At 63.7% G+C, this 25608-nt stretch overlaps 1 protein-coding gene and 1 pseudogene across 1 annotated transcript in view; both read left to right on the top strand.

The window, feature by feature from the left end:
• LOC125362260 overlaps nt 1-25608 on the top strand; it is a 106059-nt gene that overhangs the window by 14834 nt on the left and 65617 nt on the right. The window lies entirely within an intron of this gene.
• Nucleotides 1006-24358, top strand: LOC125362265 (annotated as a pseudogene).

Below are 25608 nucleotides of genomic sequence, written 5' to 3'. Positions count from 1 at the left end.
ACTTTTGACTTCTTGCTGATTAATTGAAGGGTCTCGTAGACTTCCTGCCCGGGCTGGCTTTGAACCTTGATCTTCAGATCTCAGCCTCCTGAGTAGCTAGGATGACAGGCGAGAGCCACTTGCCCCAGGTTTGTGTCCTGGTGTTTTGTAACGTCATGGTTGAGCGCACATTCCTGAGAGTGGCTCTCGGGTCCTTTTTCCAAACATACATGTTTGCAGTTGTAGGTCCTTCTTTTGGCAGATGTCCATCCAGCAGGGACTTGGTTGTAAAGATTTACTTTCTGGGGGAGGGAACAGACCCTTCGGGGTTGAGGGGCTGAAACTGCCCCAAGGGGAAGATGTTTCCAAGTTGTCAGTCCCAGCAAGCATGACTTCATAAATGGGGGAAAATGTAACTAAAAGTGAAAAAAGTGCTTGTCCAGGGCTGGGAATGTGGCCTAGTGGTAGAGTGCTTGCCTCGTATGCACAGGCCCTAGGCTGGAGTCCTCAGCACCAGAGGTGGCGCTGTGGCTCAGGTGGCAGAGTGCTAGCCTTGAGCAAAGAGAAGCCAGGGACAGTGCTCAGGCCCCGAGTTCAAGTCCCAGGACTGGCAACAACAACAAAAAAGAGTGCTTATCTGAGAGCAGCAGGGAAAATGCTTACAACTGAACACAAATGGAATATACCAAGCGCTGGACCGCTGTGCAGGAGCGGTGGTGAAGGGAGAGGCGTGTAAGAAATGTGTAATAAATGGAACGGCGTCGCGCGGGCCGCCCGCCACCAGGGCGACGCTTGGGTCTCCCAGCCTCCTCACCGCGCAGGCGCACTGAGCGCTTTCCCCGCCCCCCCCCCCCGCGCGCTCTGTGGGCGGAGCCTGACGAGAGGCCACGCCCCTTTCCAGGAGGGCCCTGCCGGCGTGGGCGGGGAGAGGGCGCTTCCAGCCTATCCGCGGGGCGGCGGGGCGGGGCCGGGCGGGCGACCCGGAAGTGGGGGAGGCGGCCGCGGCTGTGGGCCGGAGCTGTGGGCCGGGGCTGGCTGCCCGGAGTCGCCGGTCGGGCCGGATCCCGCCCGCGGGCCTGGCGCGATGGGCCGCAAGGTGACGGTGGCCGCGTGCGCCCTGAACCAGTGGGCGCTGGACTTCGAGGGCAACCTGCGGCGCATCTTCAGGAGTGGGTCCGGGGGTGGCCCGGGCGGGGCGGGGCGGGGCGCGGAGGAGGGGCGCGGGCCGCGACCTTGGGCTGCTTGCTCCCTGACCTTGGGCTCCCGCGGGGGGAGGGGGGGGGAGGGCAGCCGTGGGAGAAGCCCCCCCCCCCCGTCCCAGAGGAGGCCGAACGCGGCTGGGGAACCTTCGCTGAGCCCCCTCCCCCCCCCGCTGGCCGGTTCCCCCTCCCGTCCTCAGAGCCCATGTCCTGGGGTGGAAAGGGCAGTCCCTCCCCTTCCTCGCGGAAACCAGATGCCCTGGTGAGGAACTGGTTCCCTGTCACTCGAGGTCCGCCTCCAGCTTCACCCCGCATTTCGCCTTGGCACCTGCCGGTTGTCACTTCCACATCGCCCGCTCCCAGGCCCGTCGTGCAGGCTCCCCCAGCCTCTGTACAAACCTGCGGGGGTGTGCACGTGTACGTGGCCATGCCGTCTGGTGGAGTTCGACAGGAGGCCTGGCCGCGTGGGAGAGGACACCGGGAGCGTGGGGACACCGGGTGCTTGGCCTAGGCTTTTGCTCAAGGGTAGTGCTCTACCACTGGAGCTACAGCACCGCTTCCAGCCTTTTCTGTGGTTATTTGGAGACTTTTGGAGTCTCACAGGATTTTCTGGCCAGGCTGGCTTCAAAGCACAGATCTCAGCCTCCTGAGTAGCTAGATTGACAGGTGTGAGCCCGCCAGTGCCCGGCTCACTGACCCTACCTGATACAGCTAGGGTCACGTCCTGGGGACTGAAATTACCCCTCTTTCTCTCTGTATGTCACGTAGGTATTGAAATCGCCAAGAACAAAGGAGCAAGATACAGGCTTGGACCAGAACTGGAAATATGGTAAGAAGAAGCCCATCCCTACTTCTGGGTGGTAGCTGGTTATGTGGTAATATCTGTGGCAGGCATGTAGTGGTAGCTGTGTCCACTGGTGGAAAATGTGTAGATCTGAGAGCGGTGCCAAAGCCCAGCCGCCTTAAGAGGTGGTCAGCAACATGACATCAGGCCTGGTTTATGCTCAGAGCAGGCCCAGGGAGGCTGGGCAAGTCTGTTCCTACCTCAGAGCAGCCTGGAAACGGTCCTCCACTTTGCCTCGGCCCTGCACTGCGGTGTGAATGCTTGTCCTCCCTCACTCCATTTTGTGTCATGCTTGGGTCCCAGAGCTAAGGGGGGAATGAGGATTCTGGGAACGCGGGGGGAGGGGAGCCCAGAGTTGCTCCTGGGTGGGGCATCTCCTCGGTGCCATTTCCTTCTCAACACCAGGAACTGGCTTGAGCAGAGTCTTTATGGTGCTCTTGTTTTATTGTGGTTTTTTTGTGCCAGGAGTAGGGCTTAAACTCAGAGTCTGGGTGCTGCCCCTTAGCTTTGTGGCTCGCTGGTACTCTACCACTTAAGCCGCAGCTCCACTTGTGGCTTCTTACTGGTTAGTTGAAGGGTCTCATGGACTTTCCTGCCAGGGCTGGCTTTGAACCTCGATCCTCAGATCTCAGCCTCCTGAGTTAGGCCTGAGTTAGGATGATAGGCGTGAGCCACCAGTCCGGCTTTGAGTCTTTATGCTTTATAACATCATGGAGCACTGTGGGAGAGCCCCTGGAGCTGATGTGACCAAGGGCCACAAACTGAGTTGTCTCCAAAACTGCGGATCTCTTGTCTAGCTCGGGAGTGCAGAAGTCCCCGCGCGGGGCGCCGCAGGACTGCTCTCCCTGTGGAAGCTCGAGGGCACTGTCCTTCCCGCCTTCCTTCCCGCCGCCTCTGCCCCCCGCTCCTGGCCCCGTCAGAACCCCAGGTGCTGCAGTGTGCTTATTGTGCCAGTCCTGGGCTCGAACCCAGGGTGCGGGCACTGTCCCCGAGCTTTCACGTAGCCACAGTCACGCTTACCCTACAAAGCTGGGCCCACAGCAAACCATTTTCAGGCCGGAAAGGTCATCACTGGCCAATCAGATACCACCGTCGGAGCCCGAGCCCTGAACCGAGCCTCTTGCTGTCAAGGTGTCATGGCTGTGTGGACCTAGAACAGGGCCATGAAGGGCTGCTAGGAATCTCAGGTGGGCTGGGCACTGTGGCTCCCGCCCGCCCGTGCCCGTAATCCTCCCCGGAGCCTGAGATCTGAGGGTCGTGGTTTGAAGCCAGTCCAGGCAGGAACGTCTCTGATGCCCCCATCTGCAGTTAACCACTCCAAAGCCCAAAGTAGGAATATGGCTCCAAGTGCAGAGCACCAGCCTGGAGCAAACAAGCTAAGGGGCAGCTCCCAGGCCGGGGGTTCAAGCTCTACGACGGGCACCAGAATGAAATACAGATAAAATCCAAGGGCAGGCACAGTAGCCAAAACCTTAAGATCGGAGCGGGGCCCCTCGTGTCGTCTATAGAATTCTACCTGTGCTATCGTGCGCCCCGCCCCTCCCCCCAAAGGCTGCACCCCAGAATGGCCCCGGAGGCATTGGAAAAAATCCAGTAACACACATAGTCGGCCCCGGGGCCCTGGCTCACCCTCTCCTGCCTGCTTGGTCCTCTCTCCCTCCCCCCCCACCTTCTAGTGGCTACGGGTGCTGGATCATTACTACGAGTCGGACACCCTCCTGCACTCGCTGGAGGTCCTGAAGGCCCTCCTGGAGTCTCCGGTCACGCAGGACATCATCTGTGATGTGGGGATGTAAGTGGCCGGTGCCGGGTGTGGGGGCGGTGCGGGGCAGGGGGGGAGGGGCAGGGGCAGATTTCGGGCCGCTCTCCATCCAGGGTTCCCCGTCTCACGGGCCTGTGGGAGGGCAAGGCGGGTTTGCTCCCATCCCAGCTGCCTGACCACCAAATACTCCCCGCGGCAGCCACCGAAAACAGACTGCGTAGGTTTCTCTGGAAGCTTCCAGGCATAGGAGCACGGTTGGTGGGAATGGGACTGTGACGTCACGCGGTCACAGCCAGAGAGCTTTATGGCCCCCTGTGAGCCGCAGGGCGGGCTGCGCACAAGGACATGTCCACCCATGTAGCGCCACATGGTGTGAAGTCCTTTTTTTTTGTTTTTTTCTAATCTAGTACCAGGGTTTGCCCTCGGGGTCCTGGTGCTTGCTTAGCTGGCACTCTTCCACTTGACCCATGCCTCCAGCCTGTCATTTGGCTGTCTGTTTTTGAGATAGCGTCTAAGGAACGTTTTCTTCAGGCCGTCCCCAAACTGTGACCCTCCCTACCTCGGCCTCCCGAGCAGCTAGTGTTTCAGTCACGAGCGACCGCACCCGCTTGTTCTCATTGTTGGCCTCGTGTGCCTTCTCTCTCCATCTCCCCACCACGAGGGGACATTTGTCTAGCAGGGTCTCTGTCTTCTCTCTTTCGCTGCTTTTGCATTCTTAATTAGAAAATGCTCGTTGAACAGGGGGATTTCCTTGTGACAGGTCCATACACACACACAGCCCAAACCCTCACCCGCCTGCCCTCTCCCTCCTCTTCCCTCCTTCCCCTCCCCACTGGTTTTGTGCCAGCAACCGGGGCCTGAACCCACAGCCCCATCATAGTCTCTCTTAATGTTTTTTTGCTCAAGGCCAGTGCTCTGCCACTTGAACCGCAATTCCACCTCTGGCTTTTTGCTGCTTACTTGGAGTTAAGAGTCTCACGGACTTTCCTGCCTGGACTGGCCTCCAGCCGTGATCCTCAGATCTCAGCCTCCTGGGTAGCTAGGGCTGCAGGTGTGAGCCCCCGTGCCCAGCTAGCCCCCCACCCCTCCACCGTGCTTCCTGCTGTCACCCCGGTCTAGGGTAGCTTTGAGAGAGAAAGCTAAGGGGCAAGGCCCCAAGTTCAAACCCTGGTACTGGCACCAAGACACGTGTGCCCACCCAGAATGTGGGCACTGGTTGGAGGGAAGGCAAGGAGCAGCGACGGTGGGAGGTGCTCGTGCCAGGGCTGGGCTCTGCGGAGGGGTGCGGGCGCCTGACCTCGGATCCCATTTGGACTGGTAACAGCCGGGCCAGTGATACTTGGCCAAGGCCCAGCCCCATGGGAGCTGTGCTCCTGGTGCCCCAGGCTGGCTGTCTTCGCCTGCTGATGGTGAGCCGTGATTAGCCTTTCTGCTCTCCCCGGGCCTTCTAGCTGCTCTCTGGAGTCGGACGCAATGGCTGGTGCCACCTCTCCCTCGCTCTTTCCTGAGGCAGCCCAAGGCTCTGGCCTGACCTTTCCACCTTTACAGAGAGCCCGAGAGGCGATTCCCGCAGACGCGCTGGGGCAAGCGCCACTGGTGCCTCGGGCCAGCGCGCAGGGTGAGGTGAGGGAGGGCGTGCAGAGGAGAGAGGCAGCGGCCGGGAGTTCTAGCACAGTCCGGGGTGTTGGGATGTATCAGGCAGCCGGGGTGTCGTGTGGGAATAGAGACACCCACTGGGAAAGAACTCACCGGGGCAAAGTTCTGCAGAGGGCGTGCTACCTGGAGAGAGGCGCATGTGCCGGCGGGCGGTCCGCGCAGCCTCTGTTCCTGCCGCTCAGCACCGAGGTGCACGACCTCGCTCAGGTGGTTGCTTTGAAAGGAGTTCAAAGTTCATAGCAACCGGCAAGACCAGGACGCCTGCCAAAGCACACGCCGGTGAGGACGACAGTTCCCCAGGCACAGAACCACTTGAGCCGAGCCTCTGGCTCCTGAAACACAGCCCTTGCTGCGGGAAGTGGCTTGGCTGACGGCTCCTTGCGAGGGGGTGACGACCCCGACGACGGCGGCGCCTCCGTCAGGCCCACCCTGCGACGGGAAAGATTCTGACTCCCGCCAGGGGGTGTGCACCAGCCGCCTGACTTGCTTCATCTGCAGACTGTCCTCCTGCTTTGAGTTTTATCGCCGGAAGCGCGTGTGTGCTGGTATTGGGCCTGGGGCTTGAACTCAGGGCCCGGGCGCCGTCTCGGAGCTTTCCCCTCAAGGCCGGTGCTCTACCGCCGGAACCACAGATCCGTTTCTGGCTTTTTGCTCAGTCACTGGTAATAGGGTCACAGACTTTCCTCCTCAGCCGGCTCCAAGCCTCGATCCTCAGATCTCAGCCGCCCGAGTAGCGGGGCTGACGGGCGGGAGCCAGCTCGCCGGCAGCACAGGCGTTTGGGGATGTGGCTTAAGAAGCCACCAAGGGGCCTCGGGCGCCCGAGCTCGCAGACGGGGGAAGCAGCCTGTGGACGCAGAACACTGGGCCCTACGCTGCTGGTGGGCCCGCCCAGCGCGGACACGCGTGTCCCCTCCACAACCCAGACACACGTGTGCCCTCTCTCCACAGTGCAGACACGCGCGTCTTCTCTCTTCACAACCCAGACACGCGCGTCTCCTCTCTCCACAACCCAGACACGCGCGTCCCCTCTCCACAACCCAGACACGCGCGTCCCCTCAATCCACAACCCAGACACGCGCGTCCCCTCTCCACTACCCAGACACACGCGTCCCCTCTCCACTACCCAGACACACGCGTCCCCTCTCTCCACAACCCAGACACACGCGTCTCCTCTCTCCATTACCCAGACACGCGCGTCCCCTAATCCACAACCCAGACACACGCGTCCCCTCTCTCCATTACCCAGACACGCGCGTCCCCTCTCTCCACAGTGCAGACACGTGCGTCCCCTCAATCCACAACCCAGACACGCCCGTCCCCTCAATCCACAACCCAGACACACGCGTCCCCTCAATCCACAACCCTGACACGCGCGTCCCCTCAATCCACAACCCAGACACGCGTGTCCCCTCCACAACCCAGACATGTGTGCCCTCTCTCCACAGCGCAGACACGCGCATACCCTCAATCCACAATCCAGACACGCGCGTCCCCTCTCCACAGTGAAGACACGCGCGTCCCCTCTCTCCACAACCCAGACACGCGCGTCCCCTCTCCACTACCCAGACACGCGCGTCCCCTCAATCCACAACCCAGACACGCGCGTCCCCTCTCTCCACAGTGAAGACACGCGCGTCCCCTCTCTCCACAACCCAGACATGCGCGTCCCCTCTCCACAACCCAGACACGCGTGTCCCCTCTCTCCACAGTGAAGACACGCGTGTCCCCTCAATCCACAACCCAGACACGCATGTCCCCTCCACAACCCAGACGTGTGCCCTCTCTCCACAGCGCAGACACGCGCGTCCCCTCAATCCACAACCCTGACACGCGCGTCCCCTCTCTCCACTACCCAGACACGCGCGTCCCCTCAATCCACAACCCAGACACGCGCGTCCCCTCTCTCCACAGTGCAGACACGCACGTCCCCTCTCCACTACCCAGACACATGGGTCCCCTCAATCCACAACCCAGACACGTGCGTCCCCTCAATCCACAACCCAGACACACGCGTCCACTCAATCCACAACCCAGACACGCGCGTCCCCTCAATCCACAACCCAGACACGCGCGTCCCCTCAATCCACAACCCAGACACACGCGACCCCTCTCTCCTCAGTGCAGACACTCGCGTCCCCTCTCCACAGTGCAGACACGCGCATCCCCTCTCTCCGCAGGCCTGTGATGCATCGCAATGTCCGCTACAACTGCAGAGTGATCTTCCTCAACAGGTGGGTGGGGCGGGCGCCTCTGCCAGCTCTGGGCCCCCCAGAGAGGCCGACCCCCACCAGGGGACCCGTGCTTCACTGAGCCCCCCCCCGCCCACTCACAGGGCACCTAGGGGTGGTGAGGAAGACCCTGTCCATCAGCTCACATGGAGACACAGGGCGTCCAGCCCCGCTGGCTGGGGACCCATCTTGCAGAGGGGGACAGTCTCTTGCTCAGGGCCCCTCCTCCAGTGGGCTCTGGGTGGCAGCGGCCCGCCCTGGGGGGCTCCGTGTGAGCACCCCATTCCTGCTGTAGGAGGATCCTGCTGATCCGGCCCAAGACCGCCTTGGCCAACCAGGCCAACTACCGCGAGCTGCGCTGGTTCACCCCCTGGGCCCGGAGCCGGTGAGTTCTGGGTGCTCCACGGAGAGCTTCCGCGGGGGCAGTGTCTGCCCTGCTCGGGAGGGGCGTGGCCTCCCACCCACAGGAAGGACGGGCCTGTGCTGTCCAGACCCCTCGCTGGCCTCAGTTGCCCTGCACCTTCAGTGCACCTGTAGCTGGGACGCTCAGCACCGCCGACTGGCCTCAGGGGTCCTTCTGTGGGGGGGGGGTTGGTGGGGAGGGAGGGAGGAGGTGACCTGCAGCCTCCGGCTGCCTCTGAGGCACCAGAACCAACCTGGGCCTTGGCACCTGCCGTGGAAGCTGTGCTCCGGGTGCCTTCGCCTGTTCTCACTGTGGAGGGACTCCGTGACACGCACCTCCCTTGTGAACACGCTGCTTTCTTTTTTTCTCTTGGTGCCAGTGCTAGGGCTTGAACTCAGGGCCCGGCACTGTCCTTGAGACCCTTTGCCCAAGGCTAGCACTCTGCCACTTGAGCCAGAGCGCCACTTCCAGCTTTGGTGCTGATTCGGTGTAAGAGTCTCAGGGACTTAAGACAGTGCCAGTGGCACACCCTGGCAGGGCCCAGGCTGGCTTTGAGCCACGATCCTCAGATCTCAGCCTTCTGAGCAGCGAGGATGACAGGCGCGAGCCAGTGGCACCGGCCTGTGGTCATGATTTTTGCCATCCTGTCTCCCGGACCACCATCCCTGACCGCTGCGCCCTCTTCCCAGGCAGATAGAGGAGTACTTCCTCCCCCGGATGTTACAGGACGTGACAAACCAGGTGCGTTTAACGCATAGCAGGTGCGGCCTGCGTGGGGGGGGGCGGGGTGGGAATGCATCCAGATAGCCCCAGAAAGCCCTGGAAACAAGCAGAGGAGAGACTTGCGGAAGTGCACTGAGGGCCACCTCTCAGGATGGGCAGCCTAGCCAGTGCTCCAGGACAGGAGCCACGCACAGGGGCGCTGGGGGGCTTCTCTGGGCCTTGCAGAGCTCACCTGTGGGAGGGGGCCTGCGCCTGCTGGGGGCGGGGATGGCGCTCATGGGGGCGGGGCCTGGCCTGCTGGGGGCGGAGACGGTGCCCGTGGGGGCGGGGCCTGGCCTTGCTGGGGGCGGAGATGGTGTCCGTGGAGGCGGGACCTACACCTGCTAGGGGCGGAGATGGGGCCTGCACAGGCCGGGGGCAGAGACGGTGCCCGTGGGGGCGGGGCCTGGCCTTGCTGGGGGCGGAGACGGCACCTGTGGGGGCGGGGCCTGACTTGCTGGGGGCGGAGATGGGCCCCGTGGGGGTGGGGCCTGGCCTGCTGGGGGCGGAGATGGCACCTGTGGGGGCGGGGCCTGGCTTGCTGGGGGCGGAGATGGTGTCCATGGGGGCGGGGCCTGGCCTGCTGGGGGCGGAGACGGTGTCCGTGGGGGCGGGTCCTGCGCCTCTTGGTGTCGGGGTGGGGCAGGCTCTGGCGCGGGCACAGGACGAGGTCCTCACCCCGTGGCGATCGCTGGACGGGTTCCAGGTGGGGGATGACACGGGGTGGCTCCTGGCCTACGTGGCGGCCTCTTGGGTCTGGGGTGCGCACAGGGTCCCGAGGCGGTGGGCCCCGACCCTCGTCCGCCTTCACCTTCACCTTCAGGAAACGGCGCCCTTCGGGGACGCAGTGCTGGCCACCTGGGACACTTGCATCGGGAGCGAGATCTGCGAGGAGCTCTGGACGCCACACAGGTCAGCCAGGGTCCCGGGGAGCCCGGCGTCGGGGGCGGGCGGGGCGGGGCGGCCGCGGGAGTGCGCTTGGGCAGGGGGAGCCCCGCGGCGCCCCCCCACGCGCTCCTGTCTGCAGCCCACACGTCGACATGGACCTAGACGGCGTGGAGATCTTCACCAACGCCTCGGGCAGCCACCACACGCTGCGCAAAGCCCACGCCAGGGTGGACCTGGTGACCATGGCCACCACCAAGGTGGGCACCACGGGGGGGGGGGCTGTGCGGGCGCAGTAGGGACAGTGCCGGGGTCGTCTGTGTGTCCTGCGGGAGGGGGGAGACGGCGGCTGGGGTGAGGGGTCCCGCGGAAGCCCTGCCGGGAGGGGGGCTGGGGCTTGGGGTCCCGCGGAGGCCCTGCCGGGAGGGGGCTGGGGTTTGGGGTCCCGCGGTGGCCCTGCAGGGAGGGGGGCTGGGGTTTGGGGTCCCGCGGAGGTCCTGTGTGGGGGGCTGGGGTGACGGGACCCATGGCGGCTCCGGGAGGACACAGATAGCACCTCTTGGGCTCTGCGTCCCCGCCTTGGTGCACGTCGCCATGACGGCGGCCGGCACCCTAACCGCGCCACCCTGGCCGCGTCCAGAACGGTGGGATCTACCTGCTGGCCAACCAGAAGGGCTGCGACGGCGACCGGCTCTACTATGACGGCTGCGCCATGGTCGCCATGAACGGCAGCATCGTCGCCCAGGGGGCGCAGTTCTCGCTGGACGATGTGGTAAGGGCCGCGTCGAGGCACCGTGTCACGCTCTCCCGGTGACCCCTGCCTGGGGTCCCCCCACGGTGGTCTGGGCCCGTGCCGCCCTTGCGGCGGCCCCCTCCCCGTGGTCCCCGCCGGGTGGCAAGTAGCGGCAGGCGGCAGCCAGGCTGACACGGGAGATGAGAACGGCCGGCTTGGCTGCTTGGGCTCAGCTGGGGACGCGGCGCCCGGGCCTCATGGTCACGTGGAGCGTGGGCAGTGGGCACGGAGCAGAGGCCTGTGACCGGCGCTGGGCGCTGCCCTCGAAACACGGGCCGGGGGCTCCCTGAGGACGTGGGGGGCCTCGGGGGCCGCGCTGACCAGCGCCGGTCCAGCCTCTTGGGTCCCAGAGCAGAGCCCTCGGGATCTGCATTTAGCAAGCACCAAAATGAGCGCTGTGGCCCCAGCTTGCCAACCGCGTCCGGTGCCGAGCCCTTCAGATAAAGGCGGCTCGGCCCCTCCGTGCTTCGTAACAGTGGTGCTTAGTGATTTTTGTCAATGTTGTCGTTGCTGCTGTAAGAAGTACCAGAGTCAGCTGCCGTAACCCTGCCTGCTCCAGGCAGAGGTTGGAAGGATCGCAGTTTGAGGCCAGGCTGGCAGAAAGGTTTTAAGACTCGATCGTCACACGAGCTCTCTGGGGCCCGTGCCTGTCGTCCCAGCCGGACGGCAAGCGTGACTGGGAGGGGGGACCCCCAGAGGGCCCCAGGGCGGGAGCAGAGCCAGCGCTGTGGCACTGTCAGGCAGTGGGAAGCTGAAGGCTGGGGGCGGGGCTCTGGACGAGCTCTGCCTGCCCCACCCTGCGTGACAGCTAAGGAAGAGCCCAAGCCAGGGCAGACTGGGGGGGGGGGGGGGGAGTCGTCACAGCCGTGCCTCTCGGTGCTGACCCGCGGGCACTGGGCTCACCGCAAAGACGGCGGGCGCCGGGGGAGCCAGGTGTCCCCCGTGGTTAGCCGCCGTGGGGCGCAGCGGCAGGACGCGGGCCCACACTGGCTTTTAGTGACGCGAAATCCTAGAACAGCCTGTGATTAGGACTCGGCTTCCGTGGAACTAACACCGCGTGGCGCAGGCCGTGCCTGCCTGCAGGGCAGCCCCTCAGGAGGCCGAGGCAGGAGGAGCCACGTGATCAAGACCTGAGGGGCTGGGGGGGTAGAGGGCCTGGCTGGCAAGCGCCCGGCCCGCCGCAACCCCAGCACTGCCAAAGCATGAGAATCGTCATCGTAACGTCGTCGACCGTGAACGTGCCGGAAGCCCCCTACTGTGCGCAGGCTCAGCGCGGGGCTGGCGTGGCCTCCTGCGCCGCGGGCTCTCCAGAACACATCCGAACACGGTGGTGTTTCTGGCGGCCACGGAGGAGACGGTGTAGGATCCAGCTGTGAGGTCACCCCGGGAGGGCTCCAGGCAGAGGCCCCCCACCTGTTTAAGTCTGCGCCCAGTACCCGCGTTACCTAGGTAACTGGCACACCCGGAGGCCGTGACCTCCCCCTTCTCTGAGCTCACATCCAATCCACCTGGCCACACCTCCCGCCTTCCCTATAGGATCCGGCTCAACACGGTCCCCGCTCTCTCTCCTTTCCTCGCTTACTCTCTCTCGCTCTTTTCTCTCTTTTCCCTTCTTCCGTCCCCTCTGTCTCCCCGCGCCTCCATCTTGTGTGGCTGGCAGTTTGCTTCCCGCGCCCCCTCAATGAACTCCCTTCTGCACCCCGCGGCGGGTTTGCTTCCCGCCCAGCTTTACAGCAGCCGCGTGGCGTGTCACCCGTCCCTGCCGTGGCCCATCCGCGTGGCCCCCGCGACAGGCCGCGCCCTCCCTCCGCTCTCCCTGCAGGAGGTCCTGACGGCCACGCTGGACTTGGAGGACGTGAGGAGCTACCGGGCGGAGATCTCGTCCCGGAACCTGGCGGTGAGCGCCCGGCGGGCTCCGTGCGGTGGGCGCCGCTGGGGCGGCCGCGGGCGTGGAGGGAGCGCCCCGCGGGGACTGGGCGTTTGTCCTGGGAGGGAGGTCGAAGGCCGGGCCAGTGCGTCGAGACCCCCGGTGCAGGGCGGGGCTGTGCCGCAGCCTGGCGCTCCACAGCCCTCACCACCACCCCGTGGCTCTGGACCCGACGGGCCCCGATTCCCCCAGGCCAGGCCCCGGGCACCACGAGGGCTCGGCCACGCCGGTGTCCCTCACCCATGCCGGCACCGGAAGGCGGGGGTCACGTGTCCCGCCTCGTGTCCACCCCCAGGCCAGCAGGGTGAGCCCCTACCCCCGGGTCAAGGTGGACTTCGCCCTCTCGTGCCCTGATGACCTGCTGCAGCCCGTCTCTGCCCCCGTGCCGTGGACGTACCACAGCCCCGAGGAGGAGATCAGGTGGGCGTCCGGGGGCGGCTGGCAGCCGCCCTCCCCCCGGGGGCTGGCGGGGGGCAGGTCTGCACTGAGTGGGTGCAGCAGGGGCCCGGCGCCTTCCCAGGTGGACCCTGGGCGTCGGGGGCCCGGGTCGCCTTTCCTCCTAGGCCCGCCTCACATCGCGATTCGCCGTCGCCAGCCTCCCATGATCGTCTCCTTGGGCTTGCGAAGGTGGGCCCTGGGCGGCCGCAGGCTGGGCCCCTGTGCTGGGCGGGTGCTGGCAGAGGCCCGGTCCCCTGTGTCCCCCTCCTCTGCATGGGGCGGCGGTGGTCACTGCCCAGGCCTGCCTGAGCGCAGACAAGCTCGGACTCGCCGGGGGAGCTGGCGGAGGGAGCTAGCTGACAGAGGCCAGGCCCCGCGGAGCCTGGGGTGGGGACGCTGGCCCGCTGGGGGCCTGCCCGGGGGCAGCTGCCCAGGGGTGCTGCCCTGGGGCTGGACTTGCCCCTTCCACACTGTCCGTCTGGTCTCTCCACAGTCTTGGGCCTGCCTGCTGGCTCTGGGACTTCCTGAGACGAAGCCGACAGGTAAGGCGGCCTGTTCCCAGCCAGCTCAACGTCTTCTAGATTGGTTCGAGTTGCACGACAGGCTGCTCGGGGATTGATTTCCCCCTACTTATTATTTTTTTGGTGGTACTGCAGTTTAGAATCAGGACCTCATGTTTGCTAGGCAGGTGCTGTACTGCCGAGCCACGCATCCCGACAGGTTTTGGCCTGTCATTGTTAAGATACCGGCTCCCTTCCTGCTGAGAGCATGCCCGGCCCGTCATCCACCTAGCTTGGGCTTCCTGTAGTTGCTGGGCTGGCCAGTGCCTGCCAGGCTGTCCGGCTTCTTCTGCTGAGATGGTGTTTCACAGACCTTCCTGTCTATGTCTGGCCTAGAACCGTGATCCTCCCAATCTCAGTTTCTCAGGGAGCTTAGGATGACAGCAGCGCACCACTGTGCTAAGCTGCAGGTTGAAAATGGGTCTCGCAAACTTTTCTGCCCAGGCTGGCCTCAAGTCACAGTTCTACCGTTAACCTCTTAAGTAGCCAAGATGATGAGTGAGAACCAATACACCTGACTTTGGCAGGGGTAGGGTAGGTGTGTGTGTGTGTGTGTGTGTGTGTGTGTGTGTGTGTGTGTGTCTGTCTGTGTGTGTGTGTGGTGCCAATCTTGGGGCGGTCTTGGGGCTTGAACTCGGGATCTGGGCTCTGTCTTTGAGCTGTCTTTACTCAGGTTAGAGCTCGACCCCTCAAGCCACAGCTCCCATTCTGGCTTGTTTATTTGTTTATTTATTTATTTTTGGTAGTTTGTGGGAGATAGGCCTCTTGTGGACTTTGTAGCCTGGGCTGGCTTTGAACCTCGATCCTCAGCTCTCAGCCTCCTGAGTAGCGCAAGCCTGGCCTGGGTTGTGTGTTTTGGATGCGTGCAGCTCCCTGTGCCTCTGGGGACAGCTTGTCCACACTCGCCAGAGGCCTGATGGGTGCAGGCTGCAGGGGTTTCATGCACTGGCCTGCAGCGTGCCGGGGTGCCCGCCCCGCCCCGCCCGGCCCTGCCCTTGGCCATCAGGCCTGGTGGGAGTTCCCGGGTGGAGGCTGGGTGTGAGGCCTGCGGGGGGGGGGGAGGGACAGGTCTTTTCCCTCCGAATGCCCCCTGGCATGCGCGGTGCCCCCTTCCCCGGGCCCGTGGGGGCGCGGGTGCCTTGGGCATCTCTTGGGCCCGCGGGGTGGAGCTCAGCGCGGTCCTCCCGCTGCAGGCCGGCTTTTTCCTGCCCCTGAGTGGCGGCCTGGACAGCGCGGCCTCCGCCTGCATCGTCTACTCCATGTGCCGCCAGGTGTGCCAGGCCGTGAGCCGCGGAAGTAGGTGACGCGTGGTCCCTGGCGGCCGCGGGGTGGGCGGGAGCCCAGGGGGGCCCTGCGGTCCTGCCCACTCACCTGGGGACAGGGAAGCCCGCTGAGCCCGTCCTGGGCTGGGAGCCCGAGCCCAATCCCCCGGCTCTGCCGCACAGGGGCGTGACGGGCACCGCAGACGGCTCCGCCGCGCGTGCCAGTTTTCAGACTTGAACTCGGTTCTCATTTCGCTCAAGGCTGGCACTGTGTCGCCTGAGCCGCGGTTCCTCTGGCTTTGGGGTGACTCGCTGGAGATGAGGCTCTCGTAGACTCTCTCGCCTGGGCTGGCTTGGAGCCTCAGACCTCAGCCTCTGGAGCAGCGACTGGCACCTGGCTGCAGATAGCTTCATGGTGCCCAGGAGAGCATGCCAAGGGGCTCGTGACAAGGCTGCAAGGGCACCGACCTCGAGGGCTGGGCTGGGCCGTGGCTGGGGGGGCGGCGGGCGGGGCTCGCGGGAAGGAGCTTCCTGCCCTGTCTCTGTCTGGGTCTTCAGATGAGGAGGTGCTGGCTGATGTGCGGCTCATCGTGGACCAGAGCGGCTACATCCCCCAGGACCCGCGGGAGCTCTGTGGGCGCCTGCTGACCACCTGCTACATGGCCAGCGAGAATTCCTCCCAGGAGACGCGCCACAGGGCCCGGGAGCTGGCCGAGCAGATCGGAAGGTAGCGCAGGCCTGGCCCTCGAGCCCGGGGCGGCGGCGGCGGCCATGCGTCGGAGCTCGGTGGACGCTCTGCAAACGGCAGAGTCGGGGCGCCCCTGGGAGCTGGGTGGGGTTCCCCTTGCTGCTGGGTCTGAGCCAGACTCCAGGGATTCTGCACGGGAGGCTCGCACGCCGCAGCTGTGGACCGTGCCGTCTCCCCTGGTCCCCGTCCTTGGGCCCGGCTGTGGGAGGGGCCTGCTCAGCGAGGGGAGACACAAGCCTGCCGAGCAGGGGAGGCACCCCCCCACGACCTGTCCCGTCACCCCACGCCGGACTGCTCCACTGCGTGGAACGGCCCGGGCCTCGGCCCCGTAGATGGCTGTCCAGCAGGGGTGAAGGGCGGCTCCTCACGCGTGGGCACGCCCCCTTCCTCCTCCAGCTACCACGTGGGTCTCAGCATCGACCCGGCCGTGAGGGCCGTCCTGGGCATCTTCAGCCTGGTCACGGGGAAGAGCCCCGCCTTCGCCGCGCGCGGAGGGAGCAGCCGGGAGAACCTGGCCCTGCAGAATGTGCAGGTGCCTCCTGCCTTCTGGGGCGGCGGGCTCCGCCCAGGGCACGCTGACCCCGGGGGACGGGGGGGGGGGGGGGGCTGGCTCAGGGCAGAGGGAAAGTTCCAGAGTGAGCCTTTCTGGTCTCCCTGGAGCTGCTGTGGGCCCTGCCCCGGATGAGCCCGCCCGCCTCCCCTCCCGCCCCAGGCTCGTATCCGGATGGTCATCGCCTACCTGTTCGCTCAACTGAGCCTTTGGTCCCGGGGCTCCCGTGGGGGCCTGCTGGTCCTCGGAACCACCAACGTGGACGAGAGGTGGGTGTGGCCTGGCCCCTGGACACCCCAGATCTCTGTGGGCGACTGTCCCCGCCTCGTCCAACCGGGTCCTTGGGTGTGGGCAAGGTCTGCAGGAAGGAGACGCCCGCCGTCCGGGTCGGCCCTGCACGTTTGGTCACCGTGGCAACAGGGCAGCTCTCGCCTGACTGGCGGAGGCGGGCTGGGCGGACTTGGCTTTCTTGAGGCGCCTGCCCCCCCCCACCCCGAGCCCCCTCTGTGCTGTGCCCCGCCAGGCCCCCGCCCCCACCCACCTGTTTGGTGGCTGGAGTGCGCCCTGCTCTACTCCTTTGCGTGTAGGTTCCTCCTGGAAAGCACGTCGCTGTTGTGGCTGGTGCTCTTATGTTTGGCTCGGGTACCAGGGCCTGGTCTAGGCATTCTCCTTAGCTTTTTCACGCAAGACTGGCACTCGACCACTTGAGCCACGCTTCCACTTCTGGCTTTTTGCTAGTCAACTGGAGATGAAGTTTCATGGACTTTCTGCCCCAGCTGTCCTCAAACCTCACTCCGTCCTCAGATCTCAGCCTCCTGCGTGGCGAGGGTTACAGGCCGAGCCCCTGGCATCTGGCAACTCATTTCTTTGTTGAAGGGTGGAGAAAGGAGATTTCCTTCGTGGCACAGGCCAGCTATGGGATGAGCACTTTCAGACAGGAGCTATGTGCTTTAGTAGACGGAGACCCGGAGCCGGGGGCATGCTTTAAAGAGAGGCAGACACAGATTGGACCTGGTTGACTATGACCTCAGTCCTTATTTCTGGAGGGCTTTCACAGGATTCGTTACCACTGTCATCACTGGTCATGGTAATTGTCCCTTCAGTCCTCTGTTAGTGTGTCATTCATCAGTGTGTCCACCCATCCACCCATCCTCCTGTCCATCCATCAGCCACCCACCCACGCATCCATCCTCACCCATGCATCTATCCGTCTGTCTGTCCTCCCATCCATCCATCCACCCACCCCTCCATCCACTCACCCATCCATCTATCCACCCATTCATCCATTCACCCACCCATCCGTCTATCCATCTGTCCATCTACCATCCACCCATCCATCCACCCATCGATCCATCTGTCCATCCACCCATCCATCTGTCCATCTACCATCTACCCATCTATCCATCCACCCATCTATACACCCATGCATCCACCCATCTATCCATCTGTCCATCCATCATCCACCTGTCCATATACCCACCCATCCATCCACCCATCCATCTATCCATCCATCCATCTGTTCATTCACCTCCTCATTCATTCATTCACCTCCCACCCACTCATCCATTCATCCACCCATCCTTTAGTTCTTCCACCCGCTCACCCGTCCATCCATCAGTCCTCTCTTCATCTATCAATCCAGCCCACTTATCCATTCAGCTGCCCACTGTCTGCCCAGTCTTTTGCCCAGCCCTATCTCAGAAGTAAGTCGAGGACAAAGGCCTTTGTGGGGTGCAATGTCAGTGGTTCTCTGAGAGGACTCAGCTCCATGGCCGTGCTGTGGTTTTGATCTGTTCAGGCAAAGGGAGGATGGGCTGGTGTGTGTGTGTGTGTGGTTGGGGGGGAAGCATGAGGCCCAAAGAGCCTGGACAGACAGCGGAGCCCCTGAAACTTGTGGTCAGTCGGGATGTGTGGAAAGCCTCCCCAGCCCAAGCGCCCGACGCCAGCCAGGACCTGCCCGGTAGCGGCGCGAGCCCTGAGCTGTGCTCCAGCCCTCTCCTGTGCCCAGGAGGAGTGGGCGTGGGGTCGTTCTCTGGGGCTGCTGTCCTTGGGAAGGGAAAGTCGGAAGAGGTCGGGGTGGGGAAGCCAGAGGCTCCTTAGAGGCAGCGGAGGTGGGAGACTGTGGGAGTCGTTGCTAGCTCAAGGCAGGCAGATTTGCTGTCCCTTGCGTTGCTGATTTAGCGCCCATGCTGTGGGCAGGGCGTCCGTCTGGACAATGCGGTGGTCTGTGCTGGAGCCACAGTTGAGGAGGGGCCTGTCCCATGCCGGGCGGCTCTGGCTGGTGACAGCCAGGGGCTGAGCCACCGCCCTGGTGCTGACAGTTGTGTCGGCCCTGCCTGCTCTGCAGTCCTCAGCCTTCTGGGCTCTGGGCGGGGATCGGGTCGCGGAGCCCCTGCACCCTGGTACCCACATTCAGCAGCATCCGGTGCTTTCCTCAGCCAGAGCCCCCTCCCTCCAGCCTGTGCCCCCTGGGAGGAGCCCAGGGCCTGGAACCCAGTAGCATGTTCCAGCGCCTCTGCCACATGAGGTGATGTGCCATGGCCGTCCGTCCCAGACCTCTGTCCTTCCACTCAGGCTGCCTGGCCCTGGCTTCCCAGCCAGGGTCCCTGATCCGGACGCCTCCCTGGCGTGCCCGTCCCCTGCTCGTGCCCCAGCAGTCCTCCCCAACCCTGCAGCTCCGCCCCCCAGGGGTTTTCCCCAGCCCTGCAGCTCCGCCCCCCAGGGGTCCTCCCCAGCCCTGCAGCTCTGCCCCCAAGGGGTCCTCCCCAGCCCTGCAGCCCTGGCCCCTGGGGGTCCTCCCCAGCCCTGCAGCTCTGCCCCCAGGGGGTCCTCCCCAGCCCTGCAGCCCTGGCCCCTGGGGGTCCTCTCCAGCCCTGCAGCTCTGCGCCCAGGGGGTCCTCCCCAGCCCTGCAGCCCCATCCCCCAGGGTCCTCCCCAGCCCTGCAGTACTGCCCCCCGGAGGTCCTCCCAAGCCCTGCAGCTTCCCTGGGACCCTGGAACTTGCCAGGCCTCTGGACTCGTGCAGGAAGCAAGTTCTCCAACACACAGTGCTGGCCAGAGTTGTGGGACCTTGTCAGGCCCTGGGGAACCTTGAGCTCTCGCCCCTGCAGCCTCCTCGGCTACCTGACCAAGTACGACTGCTCCAGCGCGGACATCAACCCCATAGGGGGGGTCAGCAAGACGGACCTGAGGGCCTTCGTCCAGTTCTGCGCGCAGCGCTTCCAGCTCCCTGCCCTGCAGGGGTGAGTGGGTGCGCTGGGCGGGGCGTGCACTGGGTGGGGCGGGGCAGGGGTGAGTGGGTGCGCTGGGCGGGGCGTGCACTGGGTGGGGCGGGGCAGGGGTGAGTGGGTGTGCTGGGCGGGGCGGGCACTGGGTGGGGCGGGGCAGGGGTGAGTGGGTGCACTTGGGGGGGGACAGGGGTGAGTGGGTGCGCTGGGCGGGGCGTGCACTGGGGGAGGCGGGTGGGGGGATGAGTGGGTGGGGTGCGCTGGGCGGGGCGTGCACTGGGCGGGGCAGTATGGGGGTGAGTGGGTGCACTTGGGGGGGACAGGGGTGAGTGGGTGTGCTGGGCGGGGCGTGCACTGGGGGAGGCGGGTGGTGGGGTGAGTGGGTGGGGTGCGCTGGGCGGGGCGTGCACTGGGCGGGGCGGGACCGGGGTGAGTGGGTGGCTCTGCCAGGGGTGGCCAGGCAGCTGGGCACCGCGGGCCTGGGGTCCGCTGGGAAGGCTCTGCACCCGCTGGCAGCCGTGCTGACTGGTGTCTCTGTGTTGACCACAGCGTGCTGTCGGCGCCGGCCACCGCAGAGCTGGAGCCCTTGGCCGACGGACAGGTGTCCCAGACAGATGAGGTAACGGCGGTCCCCCCACCGCGGTCCCCCCACCGCGCCCGCTCCCTGGGTGGCGGGGCGGGATGGCTTCCGGGCCTCCTTTCTGTTCCTCGGAGCCGTCTGGGGACGTCGGTCCATCTGGGCCTGGGCTCACGCGTGCCAGTGTCACGGCTGGGCTTCTGCCCTCGGCGTCAGCCTCCGTGCTGTGGCCGGCGGCATTGGTAGGGGGTGGGGAGATGGCCCGCGGAGGGCGAGGCGCAAGGCTCCCGTGGGGTGGAGTCCCCCCAACGCCTCAGTGTGGCCTCGGGGAATGCTCGGTCCTCACCCAGGTCAGGATGACCTTTGACTCCTAAGCCATCAGCTGGGGTGTCAGCCAGCGGAGGCCCGGGGTCCTCACTTTAGACCCTCCTGCCTGCTGGGGTCCCGGGCACTTGCTGCTCTCTCTCCCTCCAAGCGCCTTAGCTCTACAGTGACATCTGTGCTCTCACTGGGTTAATTGCACGCAAGATGGTTGTGTGTCCCCTTGAATTCTTGTGGTCTCACTGGGTTAATTTCACGTAAGATGGTTGTGTGTCCCCTTGAATTCTCTGTGCTCTCACTGGGTTAATTGCACGCAAGATGGTTGTGTGTCCCCTTGAATTCTCTGTGCTCTCACTGGGTTAATTGCACGCAAGATGGTTGTGTGTCCCCTTGAATTATCTTGACAGCGCAGTGGAAAAAATTGATTCACTAAGTAAGTGGAAGGTGATTCTTGGACTCCAGATTCTGTTCCACTGATCTGTGTTTTCACCCTCAAGCCAAACTCTCCAAGTTCTTGTAGCTTTGTAATAAGTTCTGAAGTGAGGAAGTGCGCGTGCTCTCATTTTGGTTTTGGTTTTGAAATCATTTTGAGCTCTTCGCCGATGAGTTTTAAGATCCCTTTGCCAGTGCCAGCAGAACAAAACAAAACCCTCTGTCCAGGATCATGGTAAAGATTGCTTTGAACCTGTGATCCGTTAGCATATCCTATCTTGACAGCATTACATCTGCCGGTCCACAAGTTTGGGGTGTCTTCTCATTAAGTTAACTTTTTGCACTTCAACCATGCTTTCTAGTTCTTGGATATAAGTTTCTACTTGAAAGCTTATTTCAGGGCCTGGGGATGTGGCGCGGTGGTAGAGTGCTTGCCTAGCATGCATGAAGCCCTGGGTTCAGTTCCTTAGTACCACATAAACACACACACAAAAAGCTGGAAATGGCGTTGTGGCTCAAGTGGTAGAATGCTAGTCTGGAGCAAAAGAAGCTCAGGGACAGCATCCAGGCCCTGAGTTCAAGCCCCAGGACTGGCAAAAAAGGAAAAAGAAAAGAAAAGGACTAAAAGGGGGATGGGGGGGGAGCTTACTTCAAAGTATTTTACTGTTTCTGATACCATTATAAATTGAATAGTTTCATAAGTTTGTTAGGGGGTTGATTGTTGTGAGATTAGAGACGCACAATTGGTTTTCGTGTATTGATCTCATGTCCCACAACATTTCTGAGTCCTTTGTTAGTTCCAGTAGCTTCTCAGTGAGCACACTGAGGTCTTACAAGGCCATGCTGTCTGCACGTGCAGATAGCTTGACACCTCCCTTCCCATGCCAGATGCCTTCTGTTATATCCTCTATACCCCTGGCTAGAGCTGGGGTACAGCCATGAATAGACAAGGAGAGAGTGGACATCCTTGTCTTATTCCTGACTTAGGGACAAGCCCCTCTAAGTGTGGAGTTAGCTGGGGGTTGTGCATATCTGCCTTTTGTCATATTGATGGCATTCCCTTGCATCTCTAGTTTCTTTAGTTTTCAAGTCATAAGGGGGCGCTAAACCTCACCAAACTTCTTCCAGTAACCTTCCGCTGTTAAACCAACCTTGCATTTCTGGGGCAGATCTGTGGTGGTCATGGTGTAACCACTGTTTTGCCACGGAGGACTTTTACGTCTACTCACGAGGGATGTTTTTCTGTAGTTTTCTTCTCTTTTGATGTCTGGTTTGGTTTCAGTGAAATATGGGCCCCAACGAAATAGTTAGGAGGTATTCCCTGCTCTTCTGATTTGGGGGAGAGTTTGTGAAGTAAGTTTTGGCAGAAATCCTGAGAAGCTATTTGATCCGGACACTTCTTTGTGAGAAGTACTTTAATTATTAATAAAACTCTCTCGTGGAAGGTCTTCTCACATTTCTCTCCTGTCTGCCCCCTGACCCTTCCTAATTACCTGTCCCTGTGCTTGGAACCCGCTGACATCCACGGTCACTGCATCCTACGACCCTTAGCTTACCAGCCCCCGCGGAGTCCCGTTCGAGTCAGGCTTCTGTGACGATGCACAGGGCAGGAATGCGCCCTTCAGGGGGGCCACGCGTCACCCCGCAGCCTTCAGTCCCCACGCCAAGTCACACCTCATGGGAAGGTGCTGGGCAACGAGGCCGTGCCTCCCGGGCCTCCGATCTCCTCCACCTGGTGCCCAGCGAGCCGGCCTGTGCCGGGTGACCCGCGTCCCCACCCCCGCAGGAGGACATGGGCCTGACCTACGCGGAGCTGTCCGTCCTCGGGAGGCTCAGGAAGACGGCCAAGGCGGGGCCCTACAGCATGTTCTGCAAGCTGCTCCACATGTGGGCCGAAACCTGCAGCCCCAGGCAGGTGAGGCCGGGGCCCCGGGGCCGCGGGGCCGTGGGCAGAGCCGCCTGCCTGTGGGCGGCTGCTTGTCCTGGCCTGCTGGGGCCGGCTCACCCCCTCTGGAGGTGGCACACGACCTTGGGGTCGGCAGCCCTGTGCTTCTCCGGCCCTCCCGAGCGACCTGGGCGCTCAGGGAGGGAGCCAGGGCCCTGCGCTGGGGCGCTGTCACTCCGAGGAAGAATCCAGCCTCCAGGCCTTGGCCAGGCCCTCGCGGCGCCCACCCGTAATCCCGGCTACTCAGGAGGCTGAGATCCGAGGGTCCAAGTTTGAATCCAGCTCCGTCAAGAAAGTCCTTGAGACTTACCTCCAGGGACCCAGCAAAAAGCTGCATGGGGAGGTGCCACTCCCGTGGTAGACTGCCAGCCGTGAGGGAAAAAGCCAAGGGAGAACCTGAGGCACTGAGTTCAAGTCCCGGTGCCAGTGCACACGCACACTCACACACGCACAGAAAGGATCCCCACTAACTTCAAGACGCGCGGCCCTGCCGTCTTGGGGCCCCATGTGTTGCCTGCCTGTTCGCCCACCAGGTGGCTGAAAAGGTGAAGAGGTTCTTCTCCAAGTACTCCATGAACAGACACAAGATGACCACGCTCACGCCCGCCTACCACGCGGAGAACTACAGCCCTGATGACAACAAGTTTGACCTGCGGCCCTTCCTGTACAACTCGGCCTGGCCCTGGCAGTTCCAGAGAATCGACACCCAGGTGGGCTGGCGCCGCCCTTTCCCCGGGCACGGGTGTTTGTCTCCCCGGGAGGGACGGCTCCGTGTCCACGGTCGGTCCCTTCACCATTGTCCTGCCGAGGGTCACGTGGCTTTAAAGCTTCTGTGTGGAGGGCTAGTTGTTTTGTTGATAAACATGGTATCGCTAGAGGCCAGTGGCTCACACCTGTCAGCCCAGCTACGTGGGAGGCTGACATCTGAGGATTGTGGTTCCAAGCCAGCCCTGGCAGGAAAGTCCGTGAGACTCTTATCTCCAGGGAACCACCAAAAAGCGGGAAGTGGAGCTGTGACTCAAGTGGTAGAGCGCCAACCTTGAGTGAAAAAGCTAAGGCCCTGAGTTCAAGTCCTGGTGCTGCTGACACCCCCCCCCCGAAGTTCTGGGTAGGGTTCATGCTGTAGTTCATGATGGCTCCAAACGTGCCTCGTGGGAGGCGGGAGGTGGGGCTCAGGTGCTGGACCCCCCGCCTGGGAGACAAAGCGTCGGACCGCGAGTTCCAGTCCTAGACTCGAGGGAAAAACTACTCATCCCGAACTGGCCCAGCCGGGCTGCTTGATGCCCGCGGCCCCGCCTTCCCCCTGGGGTGCTGAGCACCTGTGCTCGGTTCTCTTGCTGATTCTGCGCAGCGTCCTCCCTGTGCGGCACTGAGCACCTGCCGCGAGCTCCCGCCCTGCCCCGCCCCCGCCGGCCCCCAGCCAGCCTTCTGGCCTCTGTTACCTTTCCTCCTGGTGTGGGTGGTGCCAGTCGTGGGATTTGAACTCAGGACTCTCATCTGGCTTGTTGTTTTGTTGACTCCCGAGCTGGCGTTCCCCCTCTCGAGTCCCGTCTCCACTCACCGCTCTGTGGTGGTTCATCGGAGCTAAGAGTTTCACAGCTTCTCCTCCCTGGGCCGGCTGGGCCCCTCGGTCCTCTGAGTGGCTCGCGGGACAGGCGTGAGCCCCAGCGCCCGGCTGCCTGGGTGTCGTGGGTGCTGAGCTCGGGCGGAGCGGGCGCTCACGGCGTCTCTCTCCAGGTTCTGCAGCTGGAGTGGAAAGCCCAGCAGGACCCGAATGACCTGGACCGAGGGCCGACGGGGGCGGTGGACGGCCGGGACTGAGGCCCCACCCCTGCCACAGCCCCACGGTGGGGAGGATTTGCTGGGGGGAGAGAAAGAGAGAGAGAGAGAGAGAGAGAGAGAGAGAGAGAGAGAGAGCGAGCGAGCATGAGCATGTCGTGCCAGCTCCTTCGAGTCAGCTGAAATAAAGCGAGCTGTTCTCCCCGCCCGGAGCTGCCCTCGACGTCCTCCTGACACCCCGTCCTCTTCCCCCCAGAGCCAGCCAGGGGCTGGGCGGGGTCCCCCTGAGGGCTCTGTCATCGAGTCGTTGTCCGCGTTGCGCGTGCCTGTGCCCCTGCGCGGTGGGGGGGAGGCCCCGGCCGGCTGGGGAGGTCCCGGGGGTGGGCAGCGTGCTGGTGCCTGGCAAGTAGGCGGCGCTGAGCTGTGGGCCGCTCTCCGGGGTGGTGGGGGGCCTCCCACGAGCAGGAGGGGACCCCCAGCCGCTGCCGGGCCTTCCTGGAGGCCCAGCCGGGAGACCCTCGTGGGCGCAGCCGGCCACTCGGAGCGAGTCCCCGGAGAGAAGCTGGGCGCCGCGTCACGTCCGTCCGTGGGGGCCGCGAGCACGGCAGGCCTCGCCCCGCGGGACCTGGGCGCCCGACTCCCCCATATCCCCAGCACCCTTCCCCCCTCGTTCCCGCCACCTCCTGGCTGGGATGGAGAACTTCAGCTGGAGACACGCGCGCATTCACACGCACACACACACACACGCTCACACGAACACATACATGCTCACACAGACACATACACACACGCACAGGCGCACACTCACACACACGCACACACGCTCACACGAACATGCACACACGCTCACACGAACACACACACTCACACACATGCTCACACAGACACATACACACACGCACAGGCGCACACTCACACACGCACACACGCTCACACGCACACACACACGCACACGCACACACTCGCACACACGCTCACACGCACACACACACGCACACACTCGCACACACACTCCTCACGTCCCTGCACAGGGCTGACCAGCCGCAGCCCAGGCCTCGTGGCCACTGCCCCCTCGCCCCAAGACCCCGGGGGACCCCAGGGCCCAGGCCCAGGCGGGGCGCGCTCCTGCATGCGAGCAGAGCTGGCTCCGCCCTCTCCCGCCCCCCCCCCCCCGGCTGTGCCCAGCTCCATCTCCGTCCCTCACGCGGGCCAGGCTAGCGCGGCCTCCCTGATCCTGGCCCCTGCCCTGGGCAGAGGGTTCCCGCCACGCTTCCCCGTCCCGCGTGGCTCTGCCGTGCGGACACGGCGCCCCCGGTGGCGATGGGCATTG

This window comes from Perognathus longimembris, chromosome 13 (genome assembly GCF_023159225.1).
Source record: "Perognathus longimembris pacificus isolate PPM17 chromosome 13, ASM2315922v1, whole genome shotgun sequence".
NCBI classification, from domain to species: Eukaryota; Metazoa; Chordata; class Mammalia; order Rodentia; family Heteromyidae; genus Perognathus; species Perognathus longimembris.
Note: the sequence above shows the minus strand (reverse complement) of the source record. Positions and strands in the feature narration are given on the sequence as shown.